Source organism: Nuphar pumila, chromosome 9, assembly GCF_984573655.1.
Source record: "Nuphar pumila chromosome 9, dmNupPumi1.hap1.1, whole genome shotgun sequence".
In the NCBI taxonomy this organism is placed as follows: Eukaryota; Viridiplantae; Streptophyta; class Magnoliopsida; order Nymphaeales; family Nymphaeaceae; genus Nuphar; species Nuphar pumila.
In genome coordinates, this window is record NC_143257.1 from 9,717,810 (window position 1) to 9,735,427 (window position 17,618).

Sequence of the window (17,618 nt, forward strand, 5' to 3'; positions counted from 1 at the left end):
CACTTAATTTCTGCAGAAAACTTATCTTAGCAGTTCATATACAATATGATGTTCATTCACAAAATCACACTAAAAAACCTCATAGAAATCACAAGTACATGTTAACCTGGTGTTTAACCGGTTCAGAACTTGTTGAAACTTAATTATGTCTTACTATTACAATTGTCACAGAAAAATATATAGTCATCCGATAGAGCTGGAATTTTTACAAGTTATAGATAATTTTGTCAGCTTTCCGATGCCACAAACCATTTGTAAAAAAAAAAATGGATGAGAGAGATACGACCGGTTTAATGAATGCTTATACTTTTTTGTTTTGACTGACACAGTTCAGTGCTCATTCGAGAAAAGAGCTCTAAATTTCATAATTTATGTGAAATTTTATTAGCTTTCCAACACAATAAACCGTTCATAAAAACTCTTTCGAACAGAAGAAATACGAATGATTTACCAGTTGGGTGTCAGACTGAAAATACGTAATAATGGGCAATATACATTCAGGTGGGCAAAAATAGGTCACCCGAATTCATATTTCTATTTTTTTACATGAACACATCAAATAAAATCTCTAAATTAACAGTATATGATTTATAAATAATTTATCATACACAAATCCCATTTTCACAACCGTTAGGCTAAAAAATTGACTCATCCTACAGAACCCTATTTTCTTAGAAATAAATTTTGATATTTTTTAATATCAAGCATAGAAATGCATATTTTTTTATGGCACAAATAACAAAACATGATAGGCATCATACCACATGTACATAAACATGATATCATAATTTCTAACTAAGATCTATGTAAGGAAATCATAAATCTTTACCTTACTTTAATAAAAATATGATTTTAGTTTTTGAAAGCTCATATTACATGGCATACATAGGCATAATCGTTTCTTTTCAAGTAAACTGTTCACGTTGGGGGTAGAACTGATTCCTCCTTGAGAGAATCGAAATCAACCCCTCTTCTTTAATCCAAATTAAATTTTTTGAAAGCTTTTTCTTTTGTCAACATAATAATTTAATCTCAAGAACACAATTTTGACAAAAAATGATTTTTGAGAAGGGTTTTCTTCCGAAAACCCTCTCTACTCAATTTTTTGACAAACCCCAACACCAATCCCCTGCATGGGGGGTTTGGTACATGGTTTGTTCTATTAGAAATCGAAATCAATTCGTGCCTACGAGTTCTGATTTACGTATAGAGAATAAAACTCCCGACCTTTCATGCAAAAACACCTCTTTTGGTAAAAAAAAGTGAACTCCACAAGCGAACTGGTCGTCCGCTTTGTATAGTAGCTGCGTCAAGACAATATACTCATTCCACCCATGTACATATGTTCACCTCTTGTTGAATAAGAGAAAAATTACAAGAGAATAGAGGGAAAAAAAGAAAAAGCAAGAGGAAGCAAGAGAGAGAAGAAGAAGAGAGAGGAAATACATGGCCAAAGAGAAAAGGGCAAATAAGGGGGGCGTGAGCCCCTCCTCTCTATTTATAATCCTATGGGGTTAGGTCAAGGGCTGGACTAATCTCAGCTCTTGATCTAATCTCACTCATCTCTTAACTATCTTCTAAATTCATATTTCCTTTTCTTTCTTCTTGCCTTTTTTTTATATGTCAAATGGACTTAGATTGATATATGTATATTACATATATAGAATATACTATATTGTATACTATATAATTTTGATGTATATGGGCTGGTCGACACCTCCCATGGGTTTCAATATTTCCATATTGCAAAGGCTTGGCAAGCAAGTTTGACTATTTCAAGCTAATTGATTTTTTTTTCTTTTATTCTTTGTTTCTTTCCTTTTCTCATTTTCACTTCCTTTTTTCTAGTCTTCCCATCTTATAGAATTCTAGGATGGGATGCCCCCCCCCCCCTTTGGGAGGCTTCCCTATTGAATTAGGTAAGTTTTGACTATTGAATTCAAGTTTTGGTTTTTGGTAACTTTAAAAACCCTTGTGAATTTAAAGTTTTATCTTTTTTTGTGTTTAAGTCAACAAAGAGGGACCACATAGGGTGGGACGACCCACCTATGGACTTCTACCCTCTTATTCAATTTAAATGAATTATATTTTCTATTCCATTTAATTATTTTCCTAATTAGCTATATTAATTTGGATTTCAATTCTTTTAAAACTAAAATTTATGTTTTATATGGAATGACTCTAAATGCAACTCAAATTATTTTCAAATGTATGAGAACCTCCTCTAAACCAAAATTTGTCTAACTTAATTATAGTTTTTCTAAAAAACTTCATTTTCTCAGAAATGTATTTCAAAAAGTAATTTTCATTAGGGTCGATATGACCCATTGGCGTTTGAGTGTATTTCATATATATATATATATATATATATATATATATATATATATATATATTCTAGGTCTTATTCCAAGAGTTAATCTGTTGTATATTACTTAGTACATATCATCATTATCAATTTATCACATATAAAGACATTTGAGAAAATTTATAAAAATTTCTCAAAAAATCGCAGGCATTACATTAGGCCCCCATAGTTTAAGTGTTTTATGATATATCTGAACCATTAGATGTGTTTAGCATGCTCGATTTAGTGGGAGTCGACTCTTGAATCATGTTTTTTCGATGAAAAATGTGATTTTATGAGCCAAGAAAAACCGATGCCTTCATAGCTATTCATTTTGGATCATCGAAAACCATGTATACAAGTGAATTCCAGTGATTCAAAAGTTGGTTCCTACTAAACAAAACTTATAGATCACATCTATGGTATTAGATCTGAGAAAATTTGCAAAAAATATGATTTTCAAAAGAGGCCTAACAGAGTAAAACGAGAAGGGACAACACCAGCGCATTACTCACACACACACACACACACACACACACACACACACACACACATATATATATATATATATATATATATATATATATATATATATATATATAGAGAGAGAGAGAGAGAGAGAGAGAGAGAAAAGGAGAGAAAAAGTTGTAGTTGTGCAACCCTTAGGTGCGCAACTACCAACGGGATCACGCTGGCCATCCATCGTAGGGTGTGATGGACAGCTAGTGCAAAAAACAAAAAAATATTGAAAAGCGAGTTTTCTCTCATTGAAAAGGAATTAACATTGCTTTCTGAGTGTCGCTAAAGCATATAAAGGATATGCCCATCATTTTTAAAACAGAACTTTAGTGGCAGTTTTGAGCACCACTAAAGCCATTTTTTTGAGTGTTAGCATCCCGTAGGTAGTTGTGCACCTAAGGGTTGCACAATTACCACTATATATATATGAGAAATGCATAGTTGATCAACGGCTAGCAGTGCAATGAGAGAGCAAGTTTGCTAGGCGTTGGATCTTAACAACTAGAAATGCACTACTAAAGATATCGGGCATTAGGGATTTTTTGCTTATTTTTGTAGCTCCTCTCTTTCATTCTCCTTCTTGCCTTCCCTCTCCTTCTTGAGCTTGAGACATCTAGGTCAACCACATTGCCTAGATCCCCACCATGTCGTCGGAGGTGACTCCTCTGTGACGTCAAGCACCACCACCACGTCGCCTAGATCCCCACTACATTGAGCACCACCATGCCATCAGAGGTGCCTCCTCTGAAACATCAAGCACCGAATACCCTCCCACTCCCACCATCCACCAGTCTCTCTCTCTCTCTCTCTCTCTCTCTCTCTCTCTCTCTCTCTCTCTCTGCCTTAGGATTAAGCAATGAGCAGGGTTTCTACCAGCTGTTGGTGGTGCACCCAGCCTTAACCTCGCCTAAGTTTTTATTTTGGTTGGTTAAAGTAAGGAACCAAACTCCGCTCGTGGATGAGAGCCAAAGCCTTTTTATTTTTGAGCATTTTTTAGGTTTTTCAAGTTTGATATGGGGAATCTAAAACACCAAATTTCGGCAATGGTGGAGGTTTTTCAATTCTAATGGTAGTGGTTGAATAATTTCTTTGGCCAATATAATGAAGATAATATGTGTAACATTGCTGCCTGGCTGGGGCAGTTACGGGAAGAGGGGGAGTTGTCTGGGGCGGTTACAGGAAGAGAGGAGCATTACCCCTTCCTCTCCCATGAAAATAGAAAGTGGGAGAGGGAAGGGGGGGAAACACCTCCCCTGTTAAAGGAAGGAGAGGGGTGAGGGGGTTAACGGGTGCCTCTCACCATGGCTATAAAAGCCATGAGTTCTCCTCTCCTTTCCCCAATCGATTTTGGTAGACACCTTAAGAGAGAGAGGTTTAGAGAGAAGGAAGGAAGAGGCACAACGACAATGAGGGACGTCACCATCGGCCAAGGTATGCCCCTCTCCCATTTTTTTTTAAAAGCAGAGGATGTCAGCAACCGTGGGGTTGCCAACGAGTTGCAAAGACACAGGGACAGGGAGAACCCTGTCCCTGTCGCTCACATAGGTGGTAAAAACAAAGGGGGTTCCCTCTGTTATAACTACTCGCAACCAGCAAGTTGTTGGTGATAGAAAAAAAAGGGGAAATGGCAAGGGGCAGGGGGCTAACCCTGCCGCCTACCATTCGCAGTGAGGAGGCGTAAAAGGTTCAACTCTCTGCCCTCACTACCGGCTAGTTGTCGGCGGCCTATAAAAAAATGCAGACTCGTGTGATAGGAAGACTCAGTCTGCACATAACGGTAGACCGAGTCGGCCATGTCGCTCTGTCTAGGCATGACCTAGACCGAGCCAGGTCATGTGGTCAACCGGGATGACTCGCTCTGGGTGTGTCCAGACTAGGATGACTCGATCTGGGCGTGTCCAGACCAAGTCAGCAGAAAAAAAAAATGTGATAGACCAAGATGGGTCTGTAGAATGATAGACCAAGTCGGGTCTGAGTGGTGTAGATAGACCAAGTCAAGTCGGATAGGTTTAGCAGATCAAGTCAGATCTAATTATGTTAGACAAGATCGACTTGGTCTGAACAGACCAGCTCAGTTTGTCTAGATCGAGTCAGACACATAGTTTTAGCAGACCAACTCAGTCTGGACGGACCAATTCAAGTCAGTTTTTCAGTGGACCAACTCGGTTCAGACCGAGTCGGGGTGGTGGTGGTGGTTTGGAATATATATATATATATATATATATATATATAGAGAGAGAGAGAGAGAGAGAGAGAGAGAGAGTTGGATGGGTACATAGAGTGGAGTTAAAATCGAGATGACAAAGACCTCAATTTTTCAATACGAACCAGATTCAGATTTGGATCCAAACTCAAATCGATAGCATGTACCTAAAGTGGATCCAAAACTAATTGGATCTAGTTGGGTTTAATCGAAATCCAAGTCTTTTTCATCGTTGATGTCAAACTTTTGCCAAACCATCACGAAAGGGTTTGGATCAGGCGTACTGGATCCAAGATCCAGTCAAAGTTATAGTTGAAACTTAAATGGTTCGCTTTGGAATAAGAGTGGATCTAGATCTGAAATTCAATCGAAAGATCCAATTAGACTAAAATCTGAATTGTAATGAATGTGAATTAGGTGTGGTATAAAGACAAAACAAATCAAAAAAATTATAGAAACCCATGGGTGGTCAAAGAGTAAAAAGGCTAATTTTCCCTCGATATGCCGATTAGTAAATATGGCATAACTTGGTACCCCGATGTCAGATTCAAGTGATTTTTGGATCCTTTGATTATTCTTTTTGAGTAGAATCCATTAGTTAAGGATGTAATGGCAAACTCTGAAAGAATGGAGTTAGAGTTTGACATTGTAGCCAAGGGTATTTTCATAATTTTTATAAAAATGAGGTTTTAAATGATGATACAAAATATTCATCTATTTCAAATCAAAACTTGTGAGAAGGCTAAGGTTATTCCTTAGAGTTGGAATTTAAGCATTTGAAGTAAGTAAACATTTGCAAATTTCACCTTAGTTAAATAAAATACATGCTATTTGATTTATTTATCCTTCAATGTGATTTCATGTGTTTTAAGTATGCTACTTTTATTTTATTTTGAGTAGAACAATTGTTTAAGAATCCATAACTTTGATGATAAATAAGATGCTTAAATATGATGATACATGTTGCATGTTTCTTAATTTATAATATAATTTAATTATGAATGTATCTTGTGTAGAGAAAATCATGACATTACTGTATGTAAAGATTGATGTATGATTTTAAGAAATGAGTGTAGAGTTCCAAAGTTTTAGGATAAGGCATGTCCTAAAAATTTCACACTTATGCCTTAGGAAGGGCATTGTAAGTATCATAATTTAATAAGTGGACTCTGTAGTGGGTCATTATCCTTAAGTATATGACATATGAATACATGCTAAAAGTAGTTAGTGGACATACATTGATAATTGTATAACACACTAACTTTAAGAAATGAAGGTTGAAAGAATAATGCACATAGAATAACCACACAGATCATAATAAAAAACTCTATTAGGAGGCATGGTCTAGGGTATTATTGAGGTATGTGACTTATATGTATCTTAAGAATTTCTCAAGCATTTCTACGTGACCCTTAGGGGTTAAAACATTGCCTACTAGACACATGTAGGATGTAGCATGAACCACAAAACCTTGGGAGCAGGTATAGCTTCTTGATACCTTGGGGGCAGGTATAGCTTCTTGATACCTTAGGGGCAGGTATAACTCCTTGAGTACTTTGGGGGTAAGTATAGCCACTCGAACTCTTTGGCTAGCTATCGATGAGCATTTTGTGGCTCTAAGCTTGCAACCAGCGAGCAACTGCAATACTTGTGTCCATAGTTTAAGTCAGTTTGGACTATGTTATTGTGAGTGGTTCATATGTCTGGTCATCACCATAGACTTTGAGTTGTCTACATGTGTTGTTACGCCCAAGATAGCTATTTTCAGAATAGCTGATTAGAGTAGAATGTCTACTATGAGAATGATGATATAGAGAACGATAAATGCAGTAAAATTAATAAACATATGTGCTTAGTGAGAAAACTAAACTAAGATCATAAGCTTAGAGCTCACTACAATTGTAACGGTCGTATTTAATTTGTAAATAAAAACTTACTGAGTTGTAGACTCACCCCTTCTCTTGGTTGCAACTATAGGTTCAGGGACTGCTACCAATAGAAAAAACTAGTAGTGGACTCGTGACTTAGCTACCATCAGACTTCATCACACTTGAAGTATTATTCAGTTTATATTTTGTAATTATTTTGCTTATGTACTTGTGACATTAATTGGATGATAACAATTATTATTAATGGATGCATGAACCTTTAATTCAATTATTATGAAAAAAAAATTGGCATGGTTTTGAGGTTATTTTGGTAATTTTTCTCTGAGAACTAACATCCATGAACCCAGGCTCGAGAGGCTCTAATTTGGGTCGTTACAATTGGTATCAGAGCTAGATTTTGAGAAAAACTTGGATTTTGAAAAGGAGAGATTATGAAAAAAAAATTTAAAGGATTAAAGATTATCAAGATGATAGGGTCCTATAAGAAGGATAATTTGAACCATCCAAGTGAATAAGTGACAATGAGTCATAAGAAAGTCCACGTAGTTGATTAGATCCTGAACTTATTGAGTATTTCATGTTAGCAAAATTGAACGCTAAGTAGTAGAAAAAATAGAAGTGATAGGGGGTGCACGAAGGCAAAGGCATCTCGAGGTCATTCACACAAACCAAATGGTTGTGGTCCTCTCGCTTATAATGACAACCATAATTGACGTAACTAGGGCAATTGGGAGTATGACACCTCCTATTCCTCCCCTAGCTCTAGTTGTGGTCATAATCAACGACCAAGGGCAAAGATTCAAAAAGAAAGGGGTAGCACCACCCCAACCAACCGTTGGAGGATTGCCAAGGTCATGAAGATGTCCTCTCTATAGGCATGTTAGGAGAGGATCAATGGAAAATTATGGAGGTGGGGGAGCAACAACGTGTTGTGTGAGTTGCGGTAGGACCCCCTATGGGGCAGGGACGAGCAACACTACACCTACCAGTAGCGAGAGAAGAAGTTAGGAACAATACAGAACATCCCATCATGAGAATTTTAGGAGGACAATAGTACAACAAGACAAGAGCACTGTTGTCCTAGAGGAAGAACAAACAAGAAAATTTCTATGAGGCATGTCCCTACCTAGGAGAGGTATAGGGCATATGAATAGGCACACATACCTACGTGCTTTTAGCAATTTAGCAGTATCGGCACCTGTTAGGGTTTCTTCAAACTCTGAGGACCCAGAGGAACCCACATACACCCCAAGTACCCCTACTCTTAAATGGATTTTTATGATGTTTGTTTAGTGTCTTATTAGTCATGTAATAAAGGCCTATTGTGGCCTAGTAGTTAGTAAGAATTCATGAGTTGTATTACAGAAGAACTCATGAAAAAATTATAAAGATTTCTTTTTAATAAATAATAAATTTTATTTGACGAATGTGTCTATTTGCATAAATATGAATGAATAAACAAGTATAACTACTCAGTAATACACTCTACTCTTATTGCAGTATGAGGACTCATCGAGGTATATCATACCAGTCAAGGGGCTCCCAAGTAACTAGGAGTCAAGCATGCCCTTCTCAAGCGAGGCAGGCAAATGAGGGTTTTACAAGAAGGGGTATTGCAAGCCCCAGTGGTCTTGTATCTCCACAGGCATCAAGCAGTCTACCTCCAAGGAGTATGGGAGCAGAAGGTGAAGGAGCTTTACCAGTTTCACTTCAGCATAAACATGCTACGGTGGGGATTGGTGTGACTCCCGACTATACTATTAAGAGAATTTTATACGAGTTGCTACAAAAATCATTGCAGTAGAGGCAGAACCAAGTAGCATCAAGAAGCAGTTCTTGGGCTGAGAAGTTGAAGAACATGATGAGAGTGCCTACCTTCGACGAAACTCCTGGAGGAGAGGCAACCGAAAAATGAATGATGCAAGTTGAGAAGGCACTGGATGCGATACAGTGCCTAGAGGACCTGAATGTTTGGGTTGTAGCATCCAACTTAGTCGGTGACATATAATACTGGTAGAGATCCATCAGAGATGTTCTGGGTAATAAAGAGTTTGTTTCCTTGATCACTTTCAGAAACAAGTTCTATAGACAGTTCTTCCCCAAGATCAAGAGAATGGAGAAAGAAAAAGAGTTCAAAAAGTTGAAACAAGGAAGTATGAGTGTGGCAGCCTACACCGCCAAGTTTAATTCATTGTCTAGATTCACTAAGGCTTTAGTATCTACGAAAAAGCAGAAATGCAAGCTCTATGAGCATGGACTAAAACCCAAGATTCTGATAATGGTGGGACCACAACAAATTCAGAAGTTTGCTAGATTGGTAGAGATGACATTTCATTACGAGTTTTAGGATACCCAAATAACAAAGCTGACGACAGAGGAGAAACCAAAGCATGTACATCAGGGACAATCCAGTTCATCATTCTGGGGTTTCTTCATAAAAGAGGAAAGGCAACAACACATTTCTGAAAGCGCAGGAGGGAAGCAGTGGAGGAAGCAACCATAACCAGCAGAGGAAGAAACTTGAACAACCAGAAGCCAAGAAGCCCCGATACCAAGAACCACCTTTTAAGGGAAACAACAATTATAGGACTTGCGATTTTAAGCATGAAGAACGCTGTGATGAAAAAAATATCAAGTGCTATAAATGCGGATAGATGGAATACATCGCGAGGAAGTGCCCCCAGCCATTGCAAGGAGAGGGAGCAAAACTTAAAGACAAACCAGTTGCTCCGAGCTGAGTTTATGCGGCAACTTTGCAGGAAGCTATGGCTAGTTTGGACATAATAGAAGGTACACTTTTGATTTTTTGTATTAGTGCTCATGTTCTTTTTGACTCACGTTCTACGTATAGCTTCATTACTCTTACCCTTGCGGCACTAGTACATGTTCCACCTACACCTTTAGACATAAAATATCAAGTAGACACACCAATGGAAAAGACTGTTTGTGTAGATAAGGTTATCAAGGGATGCCTAGTATAAATCAAAGAACGTCTATTGCTGGTAGATCTCCTTATATTGGAATTTAAGGGAGTGGATGTTATTTGAGGCATGGATTGGTTATTGAACCATCATGCGATGATCAATTATCGAAGAAAAAATGTCAGTTTTCAATACCTCGAAGCCCCAATATTCACCTTTCAGGGTGTTAGAAAATTAGCAAATCCAACAATTATTTCATGTCTTCAAGCCAACCATTACCTACAGAAGGGTTGTCTTGGGTATTTGACTTATATGAAGACCAAAGTTGGTGATAACCTCAAAGTCATGGAGGTAGATATTATGCGAGAATTCGTAGATGTTTTTCCTGAAGAACTTTCAGGACTTCCACTAGATAGGGAAGTCAAGTTCCAGATCGACCTAGTTCTTAGAATGACACTCATCTCTATTTCACCATATAGGATGGGACCTGTAGAGCTCAAAGAACTCAAAGATCAATTACAAGAGTTGTTGGATATTGGATTTATCTATCCATCGGTGTCACCTTGGGGCACATCAATCTTGTTCGTGAAAAAGAATGACGGGTCACTACGTATGTGCATCAACTATAAGAAATTGAATGCAGTGACAATAAAGAACAAGTATCCACTACTGAGGATAGACGATTTATTTGACCAACTCCAAGGGGCAGCTTATTTTTCTAAGTTTGATCTATGCTCCAGATATCACCAGTTGAAAATTTGAGAAGAGAACGTGGCCAAGACAGCTTTTTGCTCAAGATATGAGCATTATGAATTCGTGATCATGCTCTTCGGTTTTACAAATGCCCGAGTTGCATTCATGATTTTAATGAATAAGGTGTTTATACCATTTTTAGACAAGTTTGTGGTGGTATTCATGGGTGATATTCTCATCTATTCGGCCAATAAGGAACAACATGCAAAATACTTGAGAATAGTTTTTCAAATACTTAGAGAACATAAGCTATATGCTAAGTTCTCTAAGTGTGCATTTTGGATAGATCGTCTCATTTTTGGGATATATCATCAATAAAGGAGTGATGGTGAACTCAACAAAAGTAGAAGCAACGATGAATTGGTTTACACCCAAGAATGCCATAAAAATTCAGAGTTTCATTGGGTTTAGCTGGATATTACAGGAGCTTTGTTGAAGGATTTTCAATATTAGCAGCCCCATGTAAACACCCCAAATTTTCACCCTCATCCAGTGTTTACATTTCATGTGTCACTGCAGGTCACTGCATGCATTTGACATGTCATTTCATTGCATTGCATGTCATTGCATCTCATTATCGAGATCCAGAACTCCTGTTTTCAAAATATTGAATCCAGATTCGAGCTTTTAAAAACAGTTTTTTCAAAGTCAATTTCAAAACCTGGGTTTTAAATAGACATTTTTGCTATTTGCCAATCCCAAGATCTTATATTTCGAAATGTTTTCCTCAGAAAAAAATCTGGATTAATTTTAAACTCAAATTCAATTGATTTCAATTCTCAGATAAGAGTCATTTAGGTGGTGTCGCTTCTGGATTCTTTTATTCATCAAAAATCTTAAAAAAATTTAGAGTCCTAATTGGATCAGGACTCTGTATCTTCATATTTTTGAACCTTTTCAAAACTCCATTCTAATTTTAAACCGGATGTACTCATATCCCTTGCCCATTCTCATCATTTTTGTCTAAAATTTTAGAATCACAGTCCAATCAGAACTCGTTTTCCAGAATCTTAGTTGGATCAGGACTCTTTTTCCAGAGTCCTAGTCGGGTCAGAACTCTATTTTTTACTACCTTTTTTACCTGTTTTTGAGAAAACCTATCAAAATCCTTTGTTTTTGGCCAAATTTCTAGAGTCTTAGTCGAATTAGGACTCTTTCTGAGAGTCCTAATTGAACCAAGACTCTATCCCGATTTCATCCTTTACTCTTGTTCTTCACTTGTTTTCAAAACCTTCTCATCTGGCTTTCAAAATCTTCCATTTTAGCCAAAATTCTAGAGTTGTAACCGGATTAGGACTCTTTCTCGGAGTCCTAATTAAATCAGGACTCTATCTTTCATTGGTATTCTGCCTGTTTTTAATCAAATCTTTCAAAATCTTTCAAAGAGATGTCAAAATTTTAGAGTTTTAGTTGAACAAAGATTCTGTTTGAAGAATCCCAGTTGGATCAGGAGACAGACCCTGATTTCAATTTTGAGAGAATCTTTCAAAAATCTTTCTATCTATCTAAATTGTTATAACTTTATCATGGAATTTCAAAATTCTGGGATTTTATTTCAAAGTCCCGATCGAATCAAGACTCTATCCAAAGTTTGTTTTCTCACTTCATTGTCACTAGTTTTCAAAAGCTTTGTTTAAATCTTACCATTTACTTCTTAGAAAACCAAAACTTTTCGGAGTTCTAGTCGAACTAGGACTCTTCTTTAGAGTCCTAATCAGATCAGGACTCTGAGCCAGACTTCAATTTTATCTTATTTTCACATGTTTTTCAAGATTTCCTTATTTGTTTTCTCAGAAATCCAAAAAAATCTGAGAGTCCTAGTCCGATTAGGACTCTGTCCCAAGAGTCCCAGTTGGATCAGAACTTTGTTTTGATTTCAATACTTTTCATTATTTTCACAAGTTCTTTCATATATTTTTTAGAAAATACCAAAAAAAATCTAGAGTTTTAGTCCGATCAGGACTCTGTCCCAGAGTCTTAATCCAGTTAAAAGTCTATTCTGTAGTTTGTTTTCACTTTCATTTTCATTCTTTTTTATTTGTTTTTCAAAAATTAGGTCATTTTACGGAGTCCCAGTTGATTTAGGACTCTATTTCAGAAGTTTGATTGAGTTAGACTCTAACCCTGACTGTATTTTCTGACTTATTTCACCAGTTCTGATAAAATCTTTCAAAAACTCCTTCATTTGGCTTCAAAATTCTAAAATCTCAGAGTCCTAATTGGTTCAAGACTCTGTCCCAGAGTTCCAGTTCGCTTAGAACTCTATCTTCAAAACTTTGAATTTCAATTATTGATTTTAACCCCTTTTCAAAGTCATTTTCAGTCTTTGTTTCAAGTTTTTCAAAACTTCGATATGGGGCCCACTCAGTTGGCGCCATATCTGGAGGGGTTCTGACCCAATCAGAACTCTGTACCATTTCAAAACTTTCAATCTCAAAATCTACTTTTAAATATCTTTTGAAAAAACTCTTATTTTCAAGCTTTAAAATCGTCTTTGAAAATTTAAGTGGGGCCCACTCGAGGTGGCGCCACATTTGATAAAGTCAGGGTTAGTCATTGTCCTAGTTAGATTAAAAGTTTAGACGAGTCAAACCCCATTTTGAAAATCCATTTTATTTAAGCCTTTAACCATTTTTTTTTTAAGTTTTAAATTAAAAAGCTTTAAAAACTCAATGTGGGCCCACACTAGGTGGCGCCACATTTGGGAGTCTTTTGGGCTAGTTAGGAGTTTAGGTTAGGTGTTAATTAAGTTAATTAGGTTAGGGGTAGTTAGGTAATCTTTCCTAACCCCCCCCCCCCTAAGAAGCCCATTAGGAAAAGAGTTTGGAAATTTCTAAACTCTTTAACTAAAACCTAATTCTTTCTATTTAAGTGTCCATAAGGGGGATCAACCCCTATTCTTTTTCCAGCAATTTCTTGGAGCTTCTCTCTCCTCTCTCCTCTCTCCTCTCTCCAGCACTTCATCTTCTGCATTGCAGTTGCAGCCCCCAAGGTGAGTTCCTTAATGGTATTTCATAGTTTTATTACTTTTTTTATGTTTTTCAATGAGTTTCACCATTGTCGCCCCTCTTTCATGGTTTTTAACCATGGATTTCAATCAAGAACACCATGATTAATCCAAGAAGATTATCTAATTCGGTTTTACTGTGTTTTCAAGGATTCTAATCCGTTAGAATCAATTAGAAACATGTTTCCTATATTCTTAACCAACGAAAACATAAGATTTACCCGTTCAATGGGTTAAATCCACATTTTTCAAAGGTAAGATCAATTCCAGCCATGGATTCCCTGTTCTCTTTTTATTTTTTAGCATATTAATGTTTATTGCATATGTTTCAGCATAAAAATAAATTTTGTTTTGCGTTTTAGGTATTTCTTTATTGTTTTCCCTTATTAAATCATGTTTCTTTAGTATTTTCTTAGATTTTCTGATCAGATTAGGACTCTAAGATAGAGTCCTCATCAAACTAAAACTCTAGATTTTGAGTCTTTTCTGAAAAACCGATGAAAGATTTTGCAAAACCTGTGAAAATAGCAACAACCAGTAAAATCAAGACAGAGTCCTAATCCAACTGGGACTCTGTGAGCAGAGTCCTAATTTGCCTAGGACTCTCAAAATTCTGGACTTTTTAAGAAAATAAATGAGAGGATTTTGGAAAACAGGTGAAAATGAGGTAAATATTGAAGTCAGGTTAGAGTCCTGGTTCGATCAGGACTCTAAGGAAGAGTCCTAACTTGATTAGAACTCAGAGATTTTTGGTTTTCTGCAAAGCAAATGATGAGATTTTAAAAAGGCCTTTTGAAAACCAGTGAAAATGAAGTGAGAAAATGAACTCAGGATAGAGTGATGATTTGATCAAGACTCTCGGATAGAGTCCTGATTCGATCAAGAATCTGGAATAGAATCCCAGAATTTTGAGACTATGTGATAGAAGTGTAACAATTTTGAAATTTGGAAAGATAAATGAAGAGATTTTGAAAAGATTCTCTCAAAATTAAAATCAGGATCAGAGTCCTGATCGAACTAGGACTCATTGAATAGAGTCCTGGTTCAACTAAAACTCTGCATTTTGACTTCTTTTTGAAAGATTTTGAAAGATTTGGTTAAAAACATGTAAAATATCAATGAAAGATAGAGTCCTGATTCGATTAGGACTTCGAGAAAGAGTCCTAATTCGATTGAAACTTTAGAAATTTTGCCAAAATGAAGGATTTTGAAAGATTTTCTCAAAAATAAGTAAAATGGTAGTAAAAGGTAAAGTTTTGGTTCGACTGAGACTCTGAAAAAAGAGTCTTAATCCAACTAGGACTCTAAGATTTTGGCAAAAAATAGAAGAAATGGACAGGGGATATGACTATCACTGATTTAAAACCAAAAAAGAATTTTGAAAATGGTTTAAAAAGATGAAAAGATAGAGTCCTCATCCAACTAGGACTCTGTAATTTTTGAGAAATTTTATAAATGAAAGAATCCAGAAGTGACACCACCTAGATGGGTCTCATCTGAGGATTGAAATCAATTGAAATTGAGTTTAAAACGAATCCAGATTGTTTTCTAAGGAAAATATTTTTGAAATAAGAGAATATTAGATCATGGGGGTTGGCAAACGACAAAATGTTGATTCAAAACTCAGGTATTTGAAATTGATTTCGAAAGAAAAGTTTTAAAACTCGAATCTGGATTCAATATTTTGAAAACAAGAGTATTAGATCTCGATAATGAGATGCAATGACATGCAATGCCATAAAATGCAATGAAATGATATGCCAAATGCATATAATGATATGCAATGACACATAAAGTGTAAACACTGAATGAGAGTGAAAATTTGGGGTGTTTACAAAACCATAGATACAATTCAGGCTTGTCAAAGTATGACAAGTTTCGTTTATGTTGGTTGGTGAAAATAGGTTGCACTAAAAAAATTATATCCTGGAGCACAAAGGTCACAAAATTCTGAAAATTAGAGGGTAGTAAGCTAACATGTGAAAGTAATTTCTGAAAAAAAAATTGAGACATAATCTACAGATTTTGGGAGATATGAATTATTTAGTAGGACTTAATTTTTAGGTTTTGTACCGACTCGATTGAACTCAATTCAACAACTAAGCTAGATCAAGAACTTGGTCGCACCGCGTCCAAACAGATTCCACACTTCTAATCAAAAGTTTCAAAACTTCTTCACAACTTCTTCACACTCCCAAATACACCAAACACCATGAAAGACAGGTACTACAACAAAAAATATTCTCCAATCTTCAATACTTTGAAAACAAGATCTTGAGAGTTCCAACGAGGACCATGTGATCTCAATCAAGAATCTGACACAATTCTTGTTAACTCACTCAACACCCACACTTCACACATCAAACAACTTCTAATACCTCGATCTTCAACACGTGTATGACTCAACACTGAATTCAATCAAGATTTGAATAAATCCTACTAAAAAATCATCAACCAGAGAGAACTCTACGTAGTTCTTCTGGCATGCACACTTGAATTCCTTCAATCGACACCCAATTTTTATAGAAACTCATGTTGGATTAACCACCACTAAAGTAGTGGTGGTTATCCACAATGTGGATACATCCCCACATACGAGGTGATCCTTCCAATAAATCAGCACAAAATAAGGGAGAACGGTTACACAAACCGTTCCCACTCGGTGCCCTATAAATCAAAGGGTATCATGAGCTACCCTCAATCAAGAAAAAGTGTGTGTGTGCAATCTAAAAGAGGGAAGGAGTCTACTCACCGGCTGCCTAAGGGAGTCTGCGCTCGTGGTGGCTGTAGCCCGGCTGTGCAGAAAATCCCCCCTTTGCCTAATCGATCACCACCCTTTGCTCAACATTTTTCCTCTGCTCCAGCGACCTCCGATTTTCGGCAAGCGCAGTACCCATGGCTGCCTCAGGTACGCAACAGTTTCCCTGTGTTTTACTGTTTTACATAACAGTTTCTCTGGTTTTGCCTTGTCACAGAGGAGACGATCCTGGACAACCCCAACAATGGGTTATGGGCTCACACCCCGCATCTGCTGCATGGGGTGTGTCCTGGTCGTCCGACCATGCAGGTCGCTGGCACCGACGACTGTCGTCGTAGGGCGACAGACAGAAAAGAAGAAGAAGCAGTATTCAGGTTTTTTACCTACGGCCGTTGGGATGCAAAAGAATCAGCCATCGCTGATGGTTGCTGCGGACTGTCGTCGGCTTAATAGCCAGTATCTGTCCGGCGACGCAGCCGGCACAAGGGTTTCCCTACCGTCGGGCGAGGGGAAGTTGATACGACGGTCTGGGTTTTCCATGAGGGTCGTCGGAAACTGTGGCAGCTCACCGTCAGGCGATATCAGTCACCGTCAAGCGATATCAGTCACCGGCAGGCGACATTGGTTGCCGGAAGGTGACATCGATCACTGGCAGGTAGATGAGGAAAACCCCTCTTTTTCAGAAAATTCGGGTTTCTGTTTATGTTTTTTAAATAGTGAAAGCGGGTCAGATCAGATCAAGGTATGGGTTTGATCCGATTTGTACCGGGTCAGACCCGAATTCGGTTCATGCCGAGTCTGACCCGGATCAAGTTAAACCTCGAGTCATATCTGGATCTGGTTACAAACTGGGTCCGACCCGAATCAAGTTAAACCTTGGGTCATATCCGGATCCTGTTAAAGCCAAGTCTGACCTGGATCCAGTGTGGTACTGGGTTAGACCTAGATCCGGTTATATACCAGGTCTGACCTGGATCAAGTTAAAACTGGGTTAGACCCGTATCTGATTATATGTCGGGTCAGACCCAAATCCAGTTCAAGCTGGGTTTGACCCGGATCCAGTTCAAGTCGGGTCTGACCCAGATCCAGTTCAAGACAGGTCCGATTCGGATCCAATTAAAGTCGGGTCCAACTCGGATCCAGTTTGAACTGGTTCTGACCCGGATCCAGTAAGGTCAAGGCACTATTTGTCCTGAACCGGACCAGGGACTGATTCGACCTCTT